At 33.9% G+C, this 22,092-nt stretch overlaps 1 protein-coding gene across 3 annotated transcripts in view; it reads left to right on the plus strand.

The window, feature by feature from the left end:
* The window catches only part of MARCHF1 (membrane associated ring-CH-type finger 1), an 814,327-nt gene that overhangs the window by 270,195 nt on the left and 522,040 nt on the right, over window positions 1–22,092 (plus strand). For all 3 annotated transcript variants that reach the window (XM_041738448.1, XM_041738446.1, XM_041738447.1), the window contains exon 2: window positions 4,732–4,808. The gene's annotated coding sequence lies outside the window, so the exon portion shown is untranslated. The remainder of the gene's footprint in view (window positions 1–4,731; window positions 4,809–22,092) is intronic.

Consider the following 22,092-nt stretch of genomic DNA (forward strand, 5'->3'; position numbering starts at 1 on the left):
TCAAAAATGTATAAATGAAAATACTGAAAATTTCAAATTACCAAATTCTCAGTCATTATAATTTATTATACAAAGCTTATTATATTATGAACTGTAAGATAATTTGAGTAACATTTAGGATTTCCTTCAAAGAGTGATTCATTACTTCTGCAATAAATCTAATTATTCAACTTTATATATTATTTCTTAAATATGTGTCATATTACTTGATGCCAATGTTTGTAGTCTGAATAAATATCCTTTCACAATATTATCAAGTTTTACTATGATCTTTGCCAAATGCAGAAAATTTTCAATTATCACTCTCAAACTTTCTTGGATGATCTTCTGAACACATTTGCTTTGCCAGAATCAAAATTATGTATATTATATGTTCAAAAACATGCCATCTCTTATTTTAATTTAGTGTCTCTTCTTCAACAAAAGTAGTTATTGATTTTTCCAAGTTAGATTTACATTTTAAATACCTGACACTGTGATTGCTGTTCAGTCTACTTTATTCATGTTTACTCACTCCCTGTAATTGATTATAGCTCATTCTCAAGTACTGATTGATATTTTTTATACCTGCATAAATTCAGACTAACGACAAGATTTTCTGCATAAAGTAAACAGAATATACTGATTTTTTTCATTTGAAAGGATTGGAATATGACAAATATCCCATCTATGCTGACTTTTGTAAAGTCAAACTTTCTTTTATGAGATGAATGATTCTTAGCAAGAACAGCTCCTTGATGATTATTAAATATCTGTCCACATTTTGGGACTTTAGGGGAATACATTTGGTGTAATGAATTTTTCAGGATTTTGTTTTTCTGCTAATTTTTCTTGAAACTTACTAGTTAGGGGTGTTTGGGTGGCTTAGTTGGTTAAGTGTCTTCCTTTGTCTCCGGTGGTGATCCTGGGCTCCTGGAATTGAGCCCCATGTCAGGCTTCTTGCTCAGTGGAAAGTCTGCTCATCCCTCTCCGTCTTCACCTCCCCCTGTTCCTGTGCAAGCTCTCTCTCTTTCAAGTAAATAAATTAAATCTTAAAAAAAGACAAGTCACCAGTCATTGTAGACATAGAAGTGGGAGATAATTTCACATCCTGTTCCATTTGTGATGATTCATACTACAATCTGCTAAAACTAATAGGTCTGAGATTTGTTTCCCTACCATTTTGTTTTCATTCTGTTCCATTCTCCAAAATGTTCTTCAGGGTTCTAAATAATTTTCTTTTTTTTTCCCCTTTGGTGCAAGGTTTACATTTTTTTGTTTTTTTTTTGTCTCAGTAATTTTCATTATAATAAAATAAGCTTATAATAATTGTGTTCTAGTAACTTTATTGTAAATTTTACTGTGTTTCCACCACTTAGGGAAAATAATAAAGCATAATATAACATCATATTATATAATAAATAACTTACTTTGGAAAACAACAGCAAATTTTATTTATTTTTTATTTTTTTAAAGGTTTTATTTATTTATTCATGAGAGACACAGAGAGAAAGGCAGAGACACAGGCAGAGGGAGAAGCAGGCTCCACACAGGGAGCCCGATGCGGGACTCAACCCCAGGTCCCCAGTATCATGCCCTGGGCCAAAGGCAGGCACCAAACCGCTGAGCCACCCAGGTGTTCCAACAGCAAATTTTAACACAATATTTAATTTTTCTAATGACCAGATTTCCACACTAAATATTTTTTATTCTGTCACAATGAGTTGATCGTTATATAGTAACCTCTTATTTAAGTCTATGTCAGTATTTATTTTTGGATTACTACTGATTTATTGGTAGCAGTTACATAATCATTTGTATCCTAATGAAAGCACCTTCTAGACCTCGACAGGGGACTCTGCAATACATTTACAGCACTGTTGCAGTAAACAAAATATAGTTGATGTGAACTTCAATGAAAATATAGTCATTACATTAATGTGGTGAGAGATTTTTTTAATTTTATGAATACATATATATTACATATTAAAGTAGATAAGTTAGATAAATAGATATAATGATTGGTGGATATATCAATTCAAAGCTCAGCTACTTTGAATTGATATTTAGAAGCACATGTTGTCATAGATGTTATTAAATCCACACTATTTTGTGATTATTTAATCAAATTTGTTTCTCCTTTGTAAGCTCTAGTAGAATGATGTACACTGACCTATTTTATTACAATAGAACAGTTTATCCCATCTACCAGAAGTTAGGCATAATAATTGTGTAAACAAACTATTTTGGATTTAATATTTATAATAAAAATATAAAATAAAACTGTTTGAAGAGACTGGGACACCCTTGGATGTACTATGTTCAATCTGAATAACCAAACCCATCCAGCAACTTTAGTGAAACAATTTCACCTTTAACTTAGAGTCTCCCTCTTTCTGAAAGAATCTGGAAAATCATCATGGCGGAGTGGTTTGAAAGATAAATTGCATATCTAATCATTATGTACCATCTGTTGATTAAATCATGACATTCTCCCACTTCTGCTTGAATAATTTATTTGTGGGATAAATTTATCCATACAGTTCTTTATTCACTTAATTCTTTCTCAGGATTCTCTCCAGTTACTTATAATTTTGACACTCACCTCACCACATGGTCAAAGATGTAAGAATGCTAGAGGTCACCACAGTTTTTGTCTCAGACTCCTTCCTTTTTCCAAATACATGTCATTTAATGTAAGCTTTGTTCCTTCCTTTCTCCCTTCTTCCCTTACTCCCTCTCTTCTACCTTTCTTCCTCCCTGCTCTCCTTCCCTCCCTTCCTTCTTTGCTTTGTTGACTTGCATGCCTTATTACACAAAAGGAAGTAGAGCTTGGATAAGTACATATGAAGAAAAAACCCATCTGGTTTATTAAGCTTTTGAAAGACTAGCTTGGAGAGCCTAAAATGATGGAGTAACCATGCCTAATAGTGATCTCATGCAATTAATGCCAGTATAACTTATACACAATTTGTTAGGGTTTTTATTTGTTTCCATTACGATATTAGATCCATTGGTATTTCACGATACTTTATATTTGGAACTCTGATGTTAATAATGAAATTCCATTTAAATTATATAACCTGTATAAGTCAGGTCCTTTGAAACATGGAAAATGTTCATGTTATCCAGTTAATTTAAGCAAAACGAGGCAGCTTAAAGCTGGATGACAGTAGTTGGACTATTCTGAGCCAAAGAGGGATACCTTTAATTTGTAAAAGAAGTTATCTGCAATTGCTGATGCGTATTTGATTGGTCATATTCTGTGTGTTTTGGGTATTTGAGAATGGAAAACTTATTTAAAAAAACATTTTGTGAAAGTAGAAATAAAACAAGGACTTATTTGCTTTTAAAACTGCATTGATAATAACTTACAAATTAATATCAATTCTCATATATACTGTATTCTTCTCTTGTAGAAACTTTTTTGTTATTGAGATTTCTCGGATTTTCAGTTTGTTGTACATTGTTTGAATTTCATCTTTCTACCTTATATGCTTACAGTGTGTTCCTAATGGTAGCAGTTGACTTTCATAAATCAATGTATTAATTCTACAGACAAGCTTATTTCAAATAACTATTACAGCCTCCACTTTAGCTCCCTGTACATTTATTCTATAAATAGATACAATTCTAAAATGAAAATGTCATATTTTACCTACAACTACAATGTTACTTTACATATTCTTTGAAAAAGAATATCCTTTAATAGTCAGTTTGTTAAAATACTACCTTGTGGGGACACCTGGGTGGCTTAGCAATTGAGCGCCTGCCTTCAGCTCAGGGCTAATCCTGGGTCCCAGGATTGAGTCCCACATCGGGCTCCCCGCAGGGAGCCTGCCTCTCCCTCTGCCTGTGTCTCTGCCTCTCTTTCTCTCTATGTGTGTCTCTCATGAATAAATGAATAAAATCTTAAAAAAATACCATCTTGTGATCTTTTTTCATGTACAAAAGAATAAGGAGAGATTGTAAGAGACTGGTGCCAACTCACTGTATGGACAACTGGCATTCTTATTCCTTTCAACCAGACATAAGCAATTCAATATTGTGGCCTTCTATTGAAGTGAATCCTAAAACAAATAAAGGATGGAATAGTTGGTGTTGTTTTATACATAGGGATGTGAAAGGCAGTGAACCAGTTGGCTTGTATTTCTTCATGGTATGCTGCTTACAACGTGTAAGGCTCCAAAAGTGAACCTGTTGCTTAGCATCGCACAGTGTTCTTTTGTATATCTTCTAAGTGCTTCATTTTTTTACTCATCCTCATTCTGTTTAAAACATTCTGTGGATTTCAGACTATCTTCATGAAACAACTATATCAAACTGGGACCAGGTATTCTAGTTTGAGTTTTAGTTTGTCCTCTCCTTTGGAGCCATTGCTGTGTATTTGCTGCTCAGAGGCATCTGAATGTCAAAAACAAGTTTTTTTTTTTTTTTGGTCTTATACCAGAAAAATTGTTTTGAACTTTTTTATTAGAGTATAAACCTTCAGTTGATTCATTCTTAATATACTGAAGTAGCTTGATATTTTCAAGCTATTTAGAAATTGATGGAAATTCTTTCACACAACCTGAATGTTGGTACAAATGGCATTAGGAACACTCCTTATTGTATTATTTGGTTTAAAGATTATTTAGATAGGCCTACAGTTTGTACGCTATATATGTGGTCTTTCCATTAAACAAACTTAGTTTGTTATGGTTACTTTTTTTTAAGTTCAATGTTTAAATTTATTTAAATTTTCTTTTTCAGGAAATGTGCCCGAGAAGAGTTCTGAGAGAATATATTCAATTGTCCTCCTGTGATTAAACAAGACGCTGCTGTATTTTGTAAGTTCATCTTTTTTTATCCTAGATAGAGAAGACTTTCTCTGCGGAGAACCACATTTTTCATTTGGAATTGGAGTCAAATTTTCATTAATGGAAGGGTTTTAATTGATTTTGTTTTTTTTTTCAAACTTTCTTTTACCTAGATTTTATTCAATTTTAGTGAATAGCATTCATTTTTAAAATGAACTGTTTCTTTATATCTATTAGCCAATATTTTAATGACTTGTGATAAGAACTTTATCAGTTGAGCTAGATGAAAGGAGCAATGCTGTCAATAATACTGATTTTTCTGGGCAGTATATTGGTAATTATAATGTCCTTCATTTCAGTAAACAAATATATTTAATTTTATCTATAATAACTACCTCATGTGGCCTCATAATGGTAACTGAATACTGATTGTCTTTGGGGAAAATATGGATTTTATTTTGTTACTAATATAACTTTTGCATTCAAGGATTATAATATTCCTCATGATGAAGTGCGTACCACATAACTTTGATGTACTAGAATCTAATATTCATACTTTCATATGATAAAAGGAAAACAAGCAAAGGCTTCTGTGTGAAGAGTCATGAATGACATTAAATTGAGTGTCTCCTGAACCTTCAAATTTACAACCCTTCTGGTTGTCTCAAAGTTAAAATATTTTGTGATTTCAGTTTCTAAGCAGTTTAAAGCAAATAGTTTCCCCTCCTTTTTATAAGTTACCTTCAGATACTGATATAAGATAATCTCCTTGCCTCTAATTAGTTTCCTATGAAAGACCCAGTAGAGTGAAAAATGTAATGCATGTCATTTATTTTGACTTTTGCTTCCTTTCCTTTCCTTTCCTTTCTTTCCTTTCCTTTCCTTTCCTTTCCTTTCCTTTCCTTCCCTTCCCTTGCCTTCCCTTGCCTTCCTTGCCTTCCTTGCCTTCCTTGCCTTCCTTGCCTTCCCTTGCCTTCCCTTGCCTTCCCTTGCCTTCCCTTGCCTTCCCTTGCCTTCCCTTGCCTTCCCTTGCCTTCCCTTGCCTTCCCTTGCCTTCCCTTGCCTTCCCTTGTCTTCCCTTGTCTTCCCTTGTCTTCCCTTGTCTTCCCTTGCCTTCCCTTGCCTTCCCTTGCCTTCCCTTGCCTTCCCTTGCCTTCCCTTGCCTTCCCTTGCCTTCCCTTGCCTTCCCTTGCCTTCCCTTGCCTTCCCTTGCCTTCCCTTGCCTTCCCTTGCCTTCCCTTGCCTTCCCTTGCCTTCCCTTGCCTTCCCTTGCCTTCCCTTGCCTTCCCTTGCCTTCCCTTGCCTTCCCTTGCCTTCCCTCGCCTTCCCTTGCCTTCCCTTGCCTTCCCTTCCCTTCCCTTCCCTTCCCTTCCCTTCCCTCCCCTCCCCTCCCCTCCCCTCCCCTCCCCTCCTCTTCCCTTCCCTTCCCTTCCCTTCCCTTCCCTTCCCTTCCCTTCCCTTCCCTTCCCTTCCCTTCCCTTCCCTTCCCTTCCCTTCCCTTCCCTTCCCTTCCCTTCCCTCTTTTCTTTTTTCCTTTCGGCAGACTATTTCTACCAAACAAAAAGAAACATTATGCTGTATCTGTTCATAATAAATACAAGATAAATCAAATAAATGAGAAGATATACCTAAAGGTTTGTAATCTGTGGCATAGTAGCCATTCTAAATGGTTTTCATCAGGGGTATTTTGTTAGCTAGTATTTTTAAACAACTTAACTAGTGTTGACTATGATAACATTAAGCCCACACTTAAAGGCAGATTTTAGAAGCCTCTGTAGTAATTTGGAGAGCATGAATCACTTCAGAAAGATCTTGAAATTGATGGAGAATCACATACAATTAAGGGAAATTTGTAAAGACAAATAACATGTGTCATAAGGAAAAAATACAGATACAGATTAACACAAAGGTGATCTTATATTATGTCATAGAAATTCCAACTTTTTTCAAACTCTATTCTTTTTACATTTATTTTTCAATTTTATTGAGAAATAATTGACATACATCACTGTATAAGCTTGAGGTATACAGCATGATGGTTTGATTAACATATATAATGAAATTATTACCACAATAGGATAAGTTTGTACCTTTTGACCATTTTCCTTTAATTCCATCTCCTCTTACCCTCTGCCTCAGTAACCACATATTTGATTTCTTTTTCCATGAATTTGGTGTTTTCTTTTTATTTTTTTAAGATTCCACATTTAAGTGAGATCATACAGTATTTGTCTTTCTCTGACTTATATCACTTAGCATTAGCTTTTTTTTTCTGAAGTTTTTATTTATTTATTTTAGAGAGAGAGGGAGGCATAGTGAGAGAGAACACGAGCAGGGAGGAGAGGGAGAAGCAGGCTTCCTGCAAGCAAGGAGCCCAACGTGGGGCTCAATCCCATGACCCAAGCTGAAGGCAGACGCTTAAGTGACTGAGCCACCCAGGCACCCCATAGGCTTTCAGGTTCCATCCATGCGATCCAAATAGTAGAATTTTCTTGTTTTTCTTTTTATGGCTGAATAATATTCTCTTATGTGTGTGTCTAGTCTATACTAGATAGACATACAGATAGATAATATATATTATGACTTCCTTCTCCATCATCCATTGATAGCCACTTAGATTGTTTCCATACCTCCTTGGTTATGGTAAACAGTGCTACTATGAACATGGGAGTGTAGATGTCTTTTCAAACTAGAATTTTTGTTTCCTTTGGATATATTCCTAGAATATATCCAAAGAAGTAGTATTGATGGATCAAATGGTAGTTCTATGTTGATTTTTGTTGAATAGGATGGTGATAGTAGGTATGCTTGTCTTGTTCCTGACGTTAGAGGAAAAAATGTCAGTCTTTCACTGTTGAGTATGATGTTAGCTCCAGGTGTGTTATACATGGCTTTTATGTTGAGATATGTTTTTTGTATGTCTAATTTATTAAGTGCTTTTGTAATGAATGAATGTCGAATTTTGTTAAATGCTTTTTCTGTATCTGTTGAGATGATTATATAATTATTTTCTTTCATTCTATTAATGTGGTGCATTACATTGATTAATTTGCATTGGCTAACCATCCTTGCAAACCAGGGATAAATCCCACTTGGTTATGGTGAATGACCCTTTTGATGTGCTGCTGAATTTGGTTTGCTAGTATTTTGTTGAGAATAGTGATTTTTTTGCATCTCTATTCATCAGGGATATTGGTGTATAGCTTTGTTTTCTAGAATATCAGAATCTGGCTTTGGTATCAGACATTGCTGGCCTTAGAAAATGAGTTTGGGAATGTTCCCTCTTTGTTTGGGGGAGCTTGAACATAATTGGTATTAATAATTCTTTAAATGTTTGGTAAAATTCAACAATGAAACCATCTGGTCCTGGGCTTTTCTTCATCAGGAGATTTTGGATTACTGACTCCATTTCTTCTCCCTTTTCTTATAGGGATGGAGAGGGAGAGAGAGAGAATCTCAGGCAGGCTCTGCATCTAACACAGAGCCCATTGTGGCTTGATCTCATTACCCTGAGATCATGACCTAAGACGAAATCAAGAGTCAGATGCTTAGCCCACTAATCCACACAGGCACCTCTCAATTTCTTTAATTGATCTGCTCAGATTTTTTATTTCTTCTTGATTCAGTCTCAGTATGTTGTATATTCCTATAAATTTTTCCATTTCTTCCAGGTTGTCCAGTTTATAGGTATATAGTTGTTCTTAGTAGGCCTTTATGATCCTTTTTATTTCTCTGGGCTCAATTATTTTTATAATTATTTTTCTTCTTGGAAACCATGGAGTTTTTACCTAAAATACTGCATTTAATAAAAATTGTTGATTTTTTACTAAAGATTTATCTATCTGTGTATCTCTTAAAATACATTCTTTGATCATTGAATAGCAATAGCATTCAATGACTATACAATTTATATTAATAGGAAGCATTTGTTGGATATTTAGAATGTATCAAATCCAGTGCATGAAAAAGGGCCAAGAAATTTGGTGTTGAATTTGACCTGGTTTTATCAGTGGTGAATATACCTTTTCTATTTGGATTTTATAGAAGTCTCCTGTTCTACTACTACATCAGTTCCTACACATCTAAAAAATTCGATTTAGGAACCATGGAGGTATTATTAGAACTTAGATTTGTAAAATGTAAGAAAGAGTTTTAAGAGTCAGGAACAAATATATTTTTGCCTTTGGTCTTATCCCTCTTTATTATTCTGAATGCTTGTGGTGTATTCATCTAGTGAAAATCTGGAGTATATGGAGAAAGTTGAGGAGAAAAATAAAAATTATGGTCAGAAATTCTGAGAAGCAGTATCTCTGATAAAAATTTTAGAGAAATAGTATTCATTTAAAAAAGAAAATAGTGAAATAACTGAATATTATCCTTCATATATATGAACTGACTGCATAGAAAAGGTGGACAGTTCATTATTTTGTAGTTATTTAAAAAAACAAACTATAATAAACCTGGACTGATAACAGTATAGATTTTCATGATGTGAGAATTTTTAAGCACTTAAATACCTACAGGTAGATGTTTCAAAATCCCGTATTTTGAAAGATCTCTTAAAGTAAAGCCTATCCCATATAACAGGGACTATCTAGTAGAAAAAGTGCTAATTAATTTAACATAACGTCTTCTAAATCTGTGATTAAATGATCATAAATTAGTCACTGTTTTACCTTCTGTAATAGGTCATTAGCTTCAATCAAATTGGCTTTGATTTTTTGAAACCATACAGAGGAGGAAGCTAACTGGTTTAATAAAACATCTCCTGCTCAACGATGGTCCCAGTCGAATAACTCTCTAGTCCCTAGTGGAGAATTAGTACAGTTTTCTCTAAGGGTTTAAAAGATGATCAAAGTAGATCCTTTGCCTTTGGCGGAAGATCTTTCCTACAGCTACGGTAATTTTATCTGGCTGGAATTCATCTAAACAAATGTTTTAATGAGCACATTAAAAAAAAACACACACAGCTATCTTTTTACTGCCCATGATTGCTTTTCCCTTAAGAGAGGATTATATTTCACAGGTAAAGCCTATCAGTAGAGGCTACTCCCACACCCAGTAAATACTCCAGTATTTTAGACACTGAGTGATTTTAGCTTAGAATTAACTGCCTTCTGGCTTACAATACTACTTATTTCATAGACTTTGTTTACCCAAACATTCAGTAGAGATGAAATTACCATTATATTTTTTTGAGTTTAAAAAATAAATTCAGGAATACAACAAAATGAGTATTTGTGCTAAGAACTGTGGGAAATAAAAGTACAAAATGTGAAAACTGCTTCTAAATTGCTATAATCTCATTGTGGAGCAAAATCAGTTATAAAAAAATTAGATGTAGAATTGAAATCACTAAAAAGTATAGACTATAATTCTCTCACCTTCCACAACGTCTTAAGGCTATCCTTCGTATGCCACATATTTATTCAAAAAGATCTAGAAAACAAGCAATCACTGAATGAATGAACCATTGCATTTATTCAGGAATCAGTATAATCAAAATTGGGATGTAAAATATTGGTAAACCTTAAATGGATAATAAATAGCCGAGATCACAGGATAGAGTAAGAACATTCTTAATGTAAGGATTTACTTAAGATATGTTGATACTTGCCAGATTTAAAGATATTGAAGAGAAAATTTTATGAAATGAGTAGTAGGAAGCAAAGTTAAGTAGATAAAATTAGTTGAAACCATGAAAGATCTTAATTCCATGGTGGGAAGCCTAGGCTTTTATTCACTGGGAGGGACAGTGAAGAGAAACATTTCAGTGAAATTCTTTTCTATCAATTCTTAACATTTGATGTGAGGGGAAAGGGTGAAAAAAAAAATCAAAGATGATGCATGCCATAGTTTTAACTCTGAATAAGTGGGTGAATGTGCAATGAATGGTAACACGAAAATTAAAGAGGTGGGGTGGAGGGGGCAGTTTATATGAATAATGAATACAGTGTGATCTTCTAATTTTGGAAATATCCTGAACTTACTTTTCAGAAGTTTCTTATATCTAACATATTTTTACCTCAATCCCATTCTTATTTTTTTTTATCATTGGCATTTTTTATAGTAAAACAAATGGGTCATTTGTATTTATTTTTATTGTATACTGTTGCTGCTACTCTAGTTTATCCAAAGGTGAATTTTTAAGTGAAAAAACCTGAGAGTTCTTGAAATGTTGAAAAAAAGAATATTTGTTCCTTTTGTAGTAGTTTTTACCCACATAAAGTCCAGGTTGACATTCAGGAGTAATTATTTGCTTTATTAAAGACATCAGTTTATTTTGTATTCGTGGACATTTTGTAGTTACAACATGGATTTGATTCTTTGTTTCATTTACAAATACTGGTTTTACTTTCCTAAAAGATAGACACTTGGTCAGAAAGATTTAAGTATGAAGTTGTAGCCCAGACATTTCATTTGTTGGTTGGCTTGTTCCATGATAGGCACCTATTTATGCTATGGTCAGTTAGTAACTTAGATATTGTTGAGAAGATAAAATGATGCTTACCCTGATGCTTAAAAAAATTTATTGAGCTATTTAAGCAATATTTGTAGCACTATGCATAGGGTATATGAGAGTAGTAGAGATAGCATAATTACCTACTGAAGAAAGTTGACATTAAATAATAAAAAAAAGTAACTTAATGGTTCCCTAGGTGCCAGTGAAGAGTAATGTAGAGTAAAAATGACTATTAGTAACTCTTAACGAGGATTATGAGGATCAGAGAGATTTTGGGGCTCTAGCAATCATTTGTGATAGACTGGAGTTAAAACAATGATTTCGGCAATGCAGACTAATATTTCACATTCTGGGTTTAGATCTACTTTTAACCCTTTTGTTTTTCACATATATCACAATCTACTTTTTATTGCCATTACATATTATCTAATCTAAAAGTAATTTGTGGTGATTGACAAGACAAATGTAGACTCTGAGCTCAAAACCAGTAGTATATGATGCATGGGTTACGCTGGGCACAAAATTGAACAGGAGATTGTGCACATTAAAACTAACCAAACAGCCCAATGAACAAGTGTGTTGGAAAGCAGTAGCATCTCAGTGTACATTTGAGTTTGTTAGATTCCTAACAGGAAGGATAGTTCAAGGGAACTCATGCGTTGTGAGGATGCTGATCCATTTGAACAACATAATGGCCTATATTCTCAATAGAGACCTTGTAAAATATGAGAAAGACCTTCCAACACATGATCAGCCTTTGGTAGACTCCCTGAACAAAACTTAATGCAATTACATGAGGAAGCAAAGTGATTATGGCAGCTTTCTGATTACGTGGAAACACAGGGAAAAAGCCTGAAAAATTCTGGAGGAGTAAATGTTGGCAGCATATTCCTTAGTTATCTTGAATATGAACTGTCTCCCATAGGCTTTAGCCTCTATCGCTGGCCATTCTGTTTATCATCAGCAGTTGAGGAACTTCTACTCAGGATGAAAATTTTTGTCAGGAAGAAACTCTTAAATGCTTAAGAGAGTGCTAAGTGGTTATCTAGAAGTTTTGTGTGTCTTCCTCTTAAAGATAGGAAGGAAAATCCTAAGACACACTACATACCATTAACCTAGTAAAGCCTTAAAGTTATCCTTAATGAATTGAATCTGATTAAAACTCCATTGTGACAAATTTGTTAGGTAAACACAGTTTTCAAGTAGAGTGATGGAAAATGTGCACTTTTCTCCTGCTCTTTCTTTATCCGTGTTCTACCCTAGGGAGTTATGGCACTTTTGTTATTTGGAGTAAAGCTCTTAACACCCCTAAATGGGAAAAAATTACTCTGTAACAGAAGTATAAATGCGTAAGTGCAAAAATTAGAAGTCTCTAAGAGGAAACTTCACAGTTTCTTTTCAGTTAGAGGTTTGTGTATAGAGTAGAGATCAATACAGTGAGCATCAGTTCAAAAAATAACGATTTTTTATCCATTATTCCTTCTCATGAGTTGCAGCAGTGGCCCTTGCTGTTAGGAGAGAGATGCTTGCTTCTTCTTTGTCCATAGTCACTATCGGTTGCTTCCTTGGGCATCCGTGATACAAACCATGATAGAATTTAAGAACCTTAGGCTCTCCATTTTCTTGCTTTTGAAAAGTTAACAACACCCCCTCCCCCAACACGCACTCTTGATATTATAATCTCAGAAAAATATTGATGAAATTTCCTTTTGAATTATTTATTTAAAAAAGATTTTCTTCAAGTGTGGCAAACTCTGATTCGTTTTCTCAGCATAATTAACAACCGTGACTTCCTATTTCATTTGTATTAACATTCACATTAATTAATTCACCTTTTGCTTTGCTCTGTACTTGATATTGAAAAAGTTTTATGCATCATCGATTCTTACTATGCTCCAGATAATTGGTCCTTGTATAGCAACTTATATAATATAGGTCAGAGAAAAAGAAAGACTTTTCCAAGAAATAGAATTTGTCTTAAAACTGATTTTGTTTCAGTGAGGTCATTATCAACATGGAAGATATTTTGACAACAAATCTATAAAATTATAGAAATTGAAAAGTATGTAAGTTAAATTCATAATAAGACAATCACATAATTTTGTTTAGTTCAGTCTATTTAACTCCATTTAATAGACTAGCAGATAGGTAATATTGTTGCACATAACCTCGGATCTCCCTAAAAATTCCAGCTTTCTATTATTAACTAAATGAAAATGAGCTTCTTGCAATTCATGCGGTGGTAGAAAAATGCATAATATCAATCTGCTGAGATGTTCTGATTTCCAGACTATTATTTCACGTTTGTCATTCTGTGAGCCTTCTATGAGTTGAGCTAAGTATACAAGTCCGACCTTTTATTTATGCCCTTGAGAATACTGGTTCAGACTTTCTACTGTATTTTGAGGAAACTGTGAATCAACACTTTGTTGATGACAAATGCAGGTGCTTGACTGTGTTTTGAGTATTCCACACACAAATCCGGCATTGGTCATATTTTGAATGCTGAATCCGCACAAGGGAGTAATTTCTGCTTCACAGTGGTACAGAAAATTCTACATTTGGAACAAAAGAGGGGGAAAATTGGGCCATTTACATGGACTTTTCCTATGGTTAGAGCAGTTCCTCAGTGTTCTTAGTCTAAAGGCAAAATGGTCATGTAACTAAATGCATTATTCATGATGTTTGTGATCAGATGAGAGTCAGCAACATAGATACTCAGCTTCAACCATTGCACAAAAATAGTCAAAAGAATTTTCGCAACACATTCAAGTCTTAATCTATCTCTCTTCTCTGATTGAGAAATCCCCATTCTTAAAATGACGAGGAATATGTCCCTATATATTGGTGGTGATACCCTGTCACTTATGTTATGACACAGTAAATCACACAAATTTTAAATGCCAATCCTAGTGTAAGACTGAAGCACAAGACTGAATATTACACTGTGGGATTAGACTGAGGTGTATTATGAACTCAACTAGAAGCAGAAGTAAATTATCCCCTTGAATTGAGTCATGACATTTTAAGACTGCTCTTTAATAATTCCTTTTCCCAAAAGAAGCATTTCCTGGTAATATTTTCTTTTCTGTGTGTGGTTTTTTTTTTTTTTTTTTTTTTCCTCTGCTCTCGATTTCAGGATTGTCTTCCTAATTAATATACTTGGTCTGGAACAATTAGATATGTGATAAACTAAACAAAAATATGTTTTATTATGAATTGAACCTACATATTTTTAATGAACAGGAAACATCAGCCAGCACTTATTTTTAAATTAGAATAAGTGTTAGCTAATGTCATGGCCTTATAATGATCATGTCTAAAGATAATATGAAAATCTATTTTAAAACAGGGATTCTTTTTTTTAAAAAAAAAAACAGGGATTCTTAATATAATTTCTGTGCTGTATCAGTAACCAGTCAGAATCTGAAAAATTAAAATATACGTTTGTGTGTGTGTATATATATATATATATATATTTGTTATAAGAGCTTTTTATAAGGATCTATATAATTGCAGGAGCTGGTGAGATGTCTCTAAGGCTGTCATGTTTGCATGTGATGCTGGAGTGTAAAATTCTGAAAAACAGGATAGGCATTTGGTGAGATAAGACGGATGTTAGGTGTTAGGTGGAAAAGAGCAAGCTGTAACTCCAAAGCATTTGCTGAAACCAAAGAAAATGGTTTGAAACTCATGTCACTTCTTACTTTTTGCTGCTTTACACTTGGATGATGTCTATGTCATACATGTTTCAGAATAATATTTTTAATATTTTAAATGCATAAAATAAAATGCGGAAATTACCCAGAGAATCAGTTATATTAAAAGAGTCATCAAAACATGGAGAATCAAATTCATGATATAGTATCAGGTAGGCTTCGAAACATGCTAAATAACAAGATCCAGGAAAATATTTAATGTTTAAGAACAATAGTAATTTTGAAGCTGTGGTGAGAGTAAATCATACTTCATGATATTTGTAACAATATGTGATATGAAAATAGTTTCTATGATGAAAAGTTCATCGATAAAATTGATGAAAATATTGCTATTGTGGTTTGTTGGCTTAAATCATACTTAAAAAAAACGATCAATTTTCATCTAGAGGTTAGTGAAAATAAAGATACGACTTTTCTTTTCCTAATGCACATGCACAGATCATCTGAATTTTATTTATGGACCCCACTGATAGGATCTGTAAATCCTAGGATGGAACCCCTCCTTTGGGATGTCTTTGGTATAATAAGCCTCACATTTTTTTTTACACATCTATAGTTACAAAGTCTTAATTATAATGAACAGCATTTCAGTAGGACTCTGTGAAAAGTAAAATTAACGTTACCACAGGAATTGGCATGCTAAATTGTTAGTAGCCTCTCTAGGGTTTTCCATCTAGCTTTGAGGACTTCAGTGATTTCTTTATAGTTTAGACAGAGTAAAATAGCACCATTTGGGCTTCTGAGTATGGCAGTCCCTAAATATTTTCAAATAAATTACTTTCCATCTGTATTTTACTTATAGAGGAATTTTTTTTTTTTTTTTGCATGCAGTAAGATTGAATGGCTTAAATGGATATCGCTATGTGGATATAAAGGGAGGTATTCAATATTAGTATAGAATATCAAACTTATGTCACAGAGTATTTTTAAATTGTATTTTCTTTAACTTTAGCCCTTTGTTAGTCTGTGTTCAACCTTATTTGTTCCTGCATGCAGTCCTTAAGAAAAGAAGGACTCTGGAGGCATGATTTTAGTTTAGTTTCTTTTTTCTTTGTTTGATAAAATTGAGATTATATTGTGTAATTTTTTTTTTCACATTGTGTAAATTTAAGGTGTAAAAGCTGTTATGTTGATGCACTTATATATTGTAATATGTTTTCTCTTGAGGCAATTTTTAATCATGGTTTTTAAAAATTTTTTACTGATATAATTGACATGCAATATTACATTAGTCTTAAATGTACAACATAATGATGACATTTATATATATTATGAAAAGATCACCACAATAAACCTAGTTATCATCTATCACAGTATGAAGCCATTACAATATTATTTACTCCCTATGCTGTATTTTACACCACAACTACTTTTTTATTTCATAACTGGACGTTTGTACCTCTTGATCCCCAATCTGTCTCACCCATCTGCCCACACTCTTCCTCTGGCAACCACCTGTTTGTTACCTGTATTTATGTGTCTTTTTCTCTTTTGTTACGTATGTTCATTTGTTTTGATTTTTTAGATTTCACATGTAAGTGAAATCATATGGTATTTGTCTTTTTCTGTTGGACTTATTTCACTTAGCATAATACCCTCTTGTCTATCCAAGTGGTTACAGAGGACAAGACTTCATTATTTTTTTATGGCTGAGTAATACTCCACTGTGTGTGTGTGAGTATGTGTGTGCGATTCCATATCTATGGAATGGATTATTGGATTATATTGCATTTGGAATTGTTGGATTATGTGGTATTTATTTTTAACATTTTAAGGAATCTCCATATCGTTTTCAATAGCATCTGCATTATTTTGCCTTCCCTCTGATAGTGCATTAGGGTTCCCTTTTTCCACACCCTTACCCACACTTGTTATTGCTTGTTTTTTTGATCCTAGCCATAATGGCAGGTATGAGGTGATGTCTCATTGTGGTTTTGATTTGCATTTTCCCTGATGATTAATGATGTTGAGCATGGTTTTATGTGCCTGTTGGCCAACTGTGTGTATTCTTTGGAAAAAGTGTCTATGAGGTCCTCTGTCCATTTTTAATTGGATTATTTCAGTTTTTTTGGTGTTCAGTGATATGAGTTCATTATAGATATTGGACATAAACCTCTTGTCAGATATATCATTTGCAAATATCTTCTATTCTGTAGGTTGCCTTTTAGGTTTTTGGTGAATTCCTTCACTGTGGAAAAGATTTTTAACTTGAGGTAGTCCCATACTTTATTTTTGCTTTTGTTTTTCTTGCCTGAAGAGACAGATCAAAAGACTATTGCTAAGATCAATGTTCAAGAGTTTACTGCCTATTTTTCCCATTGGCAGTTTTATGGTTTCAGGTCTTACCGTTTGGTCTTTAATCTGTTTTTTGTATATGGTATAAGAGTGGCTCAGTTTTCTTTCTTTCTTTCTTTCTTTCTTTCTTTCTTTCTTTCTTTCTTTCTTTCTTTCTTTCTTTCTTCTTCTTCTTCTTTCTTCTTCTTCTTCTTCTTCTTCTTCTTCTTCTTCTTCTTCTTTCTTTCTTTCTTTCTTTCTTTCTTCTTTCTTCTTTCTTTTTCTTTCTTTTTTATTGGCATGTAGCTTTCCAGTTTTTCCAAGAGCATTTATCTTTTTAAGATTTTATTTATTTATTCATGAGACCCAAAATGAGAGGCAAAGACCTAGGCAGAGGGAGAAGCGGGATCCCTGAGAGCAGCCCTATGTGGGACTAGACCCAGGACCCCGGAATCATGATCTGAGCCAAAGGCAGATGCTCAACCACTGAGCCACCCAGGCGCCCTTTCCAAAAGCACTTATTGAAGAGACTGACTTTTCCTCATTCTGTATTTTTGCCTCCTCTGTTGTAGATTAATTGACCATATAATCATAGTTATTTTGGGGCTCTCTATTCTGTTTTGCTAATGTATGTGTGTGTTTTGGTTCCAGTACCCTGCTGTTTCGATTACTACAACTTCATGGCATAGTTCAAAATCAGAGAATGTGTTACCTCCAGCTTTGTTCTTCTTCTTTTTAAAGATTGTTTGACAATTTGTGGTCTTTTGACAATTTCTTCCATACAAATTTTAGGATTATTTGTTCTAGTTTTGTGAAAAATACCATTGATATTTTGATAGAGATTGCATTAAATCTGCAGACTGCTTTGGATAGTATGGATATTTTAAGAATATTAATTCTTCTAATCTTTGAGCACAGAATACATTCCTATTTATTCATGTTGCCTTTCATTTCTTTCATTGTTGTCATAGTTTTCAAGGTACAGATGTTTCACCTCTTTGGTTGAATTTATTTCCCGGTATTTTATTCTTTTGATGCAATTGCAAATGAGATTGTTTTCTTAATTTCTCTATCTGATGGTTTGTTATTCATAATAGAAACACAATAAATTACTGTATAGTAATTTTATATTCTGCAATATCACTGAATTCATTTGTTTATTGGTTTTAATATTTGAGAAACCAAAAATAATGAAAACTAGGATATTTTTTTTCTTTGGTGGAGGTTTAGGGTTTTCTGTATTTACTATCAAGCCATCTGTAAAATGTGACAATGTTACTTCTTCATTACTATTTTGATACCTTTTATGTCTTTTTCTGGTCTGTTTGTTGTGGCTAGGATTTCCAATGCTGTGTTGACAAAGGTGGTGAGAGTATTCTTGACCTTTAAGGGAAAGCTTTCAGTTTTTCACCATTGAGTATGATGTTAGCTTTGCGTTAGTCTTATGTTATTTATTATGTTGATGCATATTCCCTCTACACCTCCCCTTCATGTTGACAGTTTTTATCATAAATGGCTATTAAATTTTGTCAAATGCCTTTTCTGCATCAATTGAAATAAAAGGATAAACTTCATCTTTTTTTTTTTAAAGATTTTATTTATTTATTCATGAGAGACACAGAGAGAGTGAGAGAGAGGCAGAGACATAGGCAGAGGGAGAAGCAGGCTCCATGCAGGGAGCCCGACGTGGGACTCGATCCTGGGTCTCCAGGATCACACCCTGGGCTGAAGGCGGTGCCAAACCACTGAGCCACCTGGCTGCCCTCAACTTCATCTTAATATGGTTATCATGTAGGCTGATTTGTGGATATTGAAAAATCCTTTCACCTCTGGAATAAATTCAGTCAATCATGGGATATAACCCTTTTAATGTATTTTTAAATTCAGTTTGCTAGTATTTTGTTGAGTATGTTTGCGTCTATGTATCAGGGATATTGACCTGTAATTTTTTTATGTGTATGTGTTGTCTTTGTTTGGTTTTGGTATCAGGGTAATGCTGCCCTCAAGAATGAGTTTGGAAATATTTCTTCTTCGATTTTTTGGAATATTTTGAGAAAAATAGGTGTTAAATCTGCTTTAAAAATTGGTGGAATTCACCTGTGAAGCTTTTCGGTTCTGGATTATTTGTTGGCAGTATTTTGATGACTAGTTTGAGCTTACTAATATTAATTGATATAATCAGATATTCCGGTTTTTTCTCTGATGCAGTCTTAAAAGAGTGCAGGTTTATAGGAATTTATCCATTTCTTCTAGACTGTCCACTTTGTTAGTGTATAGTCTTTCTAATAATCACTTATAATTCTTTGTGTTTTTGTGATGTTAGTTGTAACTTAATGATTTTAGTTATTTGGCCTTTACTCACTTTATTTTAATGAAACTGTCTAAAGGTTTATCAATTTCCTTAGTCTTTTCAAGGAGTCGGCTCTTAATTTCATTGATGCTTTCCCTATTTCATTTATTTCTTCTGTGATCCTTATTTCTTCTACTAACTTTGGGCTTCATTTTTTCTTCTTCTTTTTGCTTCCTTTTGGCGTAATTTAGATTTTTTAAAAAAATTTATTTCCTGAGGTGGGCCTACATGGCTATAAACTTGCCTCTTAAAGCTGCTTTTGCTATGTACAGTAGGTTTTGAAGTGGCGTTGTGTTTCAGTTCTCATTTTTCTCCAGGTATTTTTTGATTTCCTCTTTCATTTCTTTGTTGACGCATTGGCTGTTCAGTAACATGTTGTTTAATCTCTACTTATCTGTGATTTTTCCTGTTTTCTTCTTGTAATTGATTTCTAGTTTCATACTATTTGTGGTTAGAAAAGATGCTTGATCCATATAGCATTCTATTTTTAGTTGATGGTTCTTTAAGGTCAAATTCATTAAAAAAAACTCTACATTTTTACTCCCACCTCCAAGTGTTATGTATTTGACATCGTATTTTCATCTTTTTATTTTGTGTGTCCCTTAAGTTATTATTGTAGATATAGTTGAGTTACCACTTTTAACTTTCTTACTAGCTTTTTAAGTGGTTTCTCCATTACTTTTACTATATGTTTGTTTTTATCATTGATATTTCTTTTTATAATTTTCTTCTAGTTATGGCCTTTTCTGTTAATAGAAGTCCATTTAACATGTCTTATAAGGCTGGTTTAGTGATGATGATATGTTTAACTTTTGTTTTTCTGGGACTCTTTAGCTCTCCTTTAATTTCGAATGATAATCTTGTCAGGTTACAATATTCTTAGTTGGGGATTCCTTGTAAATAACTAGTTGCTTTTCTCTATTTTTAAGATTCTTTCTTTATATTTAATTTTTGACATTTTAATTATAGTGTGTCTTGGTGTGGAGCTCTCTGGACTCATCTTGTTTGTAGGTTTCTGTGCTTCCTGGCTCTGGATGTTTCCATTTTCAAGTTGGGAAGTTTTTAGCTATTGCTTCTTTAAGTAAGTTTTCTTCTCTTTCCTCTTTCTCTTCTTCTGGAATCTGTTTAATTTGAATGTTAGTATACTTGGTGTTGTCCCAGAAATTCATTCAGTTGTCCTCATTTTTTTAAACTGTTTTTGTTGTTGTTGTTGTTGTTGTTGTTGTTGTTGTTTTTTTTTTTTTGTTCAGCCTGGGTGATTTCTACTACCCTGTGTTCTAAATAGCTGATCCATTCTTGTGCATCATCTAATCTTCTGTTGCACCCCTCTAATGTATTTTTTATTTCGGTCATTATATTGTTCAGCTCTGATTGGTTCTTTTCTATTTTCTATTTTTTTGTTGAAGTTCTCACTATCTTCATCCATTTTTCTCCTGAGTTGCATGAGCATATTTGTGACCATTACTTTAAACTCTATCACGTAGGATGCTTATCTCTCTTTTGTTTAGTTTTTTTTTTTTTTGAGGTCTTGTCTTATTCTTTCATTTGGAAGATTCTCTTCTGTTTGCTTATTTTGCCTCAGTGTTTTTTTTTTGTATATTAGGTAGATAAATTACATCTTTTGGACTTGAAAGAGTTGTCTTATGTAACGGGTGCCTTGTGATGCCCCAAAGTCCATTCCTATCTGATGATCACTGGAACCAAGTACATCAGAGATATCTCCTGTGTGGGCTGACATGGGTCCTTCTGTTATGACTGGGCCACCTCTGCTGTGGGCATGCCAGAGGGCGGGGCTGGCCCCTGGCCTGGCTGTCTACAAAGCCCTGTTGTGACTCTTGTGGATGTGCTGGCGGGTGAGGCTAGCTGTTCTGTGGGGCATTGGTCCAGGCCAAGTCCATCCACTGGTCATATTGGGTGGGAACTACTTTGGGGAGGCATAGATCCTGGATGAAGCCTCTTCCTGGGTGTAGCAGTGTGGGAGCCACTTTGGAGGGACACCTGCTGGGGTGGCCAGGTAGGTAGGGTAAGTATATGGGTGGGGAATGCCAGGTGAGGTGAGTAGTGTTAGCAAGGTAGATAGTGTCAGAAATAGTGCCTACCAACACCAAGCGAGCTAGAAAGAAGAGAGTAGTATATATATATATATATATAAAATTATATAAACATATTATATATTATAGAAAATATTGTATATTTTCTATATTATATATTATTATAAATAGTATATATTATATATAAGTATATATAAATATATATGTATACCACCTGTCAGTGTTTTTGTTGCAGAGACAGTTCCTATAGATCCCTGTTTCTTTGGCACATGCCATAAAGTCATTCAGTAAATCTCCTTCATGTATATAGCACAGGCATTTTTCAAACTGCTGCCTCTGCGCTGGATCTTCGAGTGAGTGAATTTGTATGCCAGCCCCTTGAGAATGACATTTCTGTTTTCTATAACCCTCTGACTCTCTTGGAATTGAGACTTCCTTGTCTTCAAATCTAGATATT

Source organism: Vulpes lagopus, chromosome 23, assembly GCF_018345385.1.
Source record: "Vulpes lagopus strain Blue_001 chromosome 23, ASM1834538v1, whole genome shotgun sequence".
In the NCBI taxonomy this organism is placed as follows: domain Eukaryota; kingdom Metazoa; phylum Chordata; class Mammalia; order Carnivora; family Canidae; genus Vulpes; species Vulpes lagopus.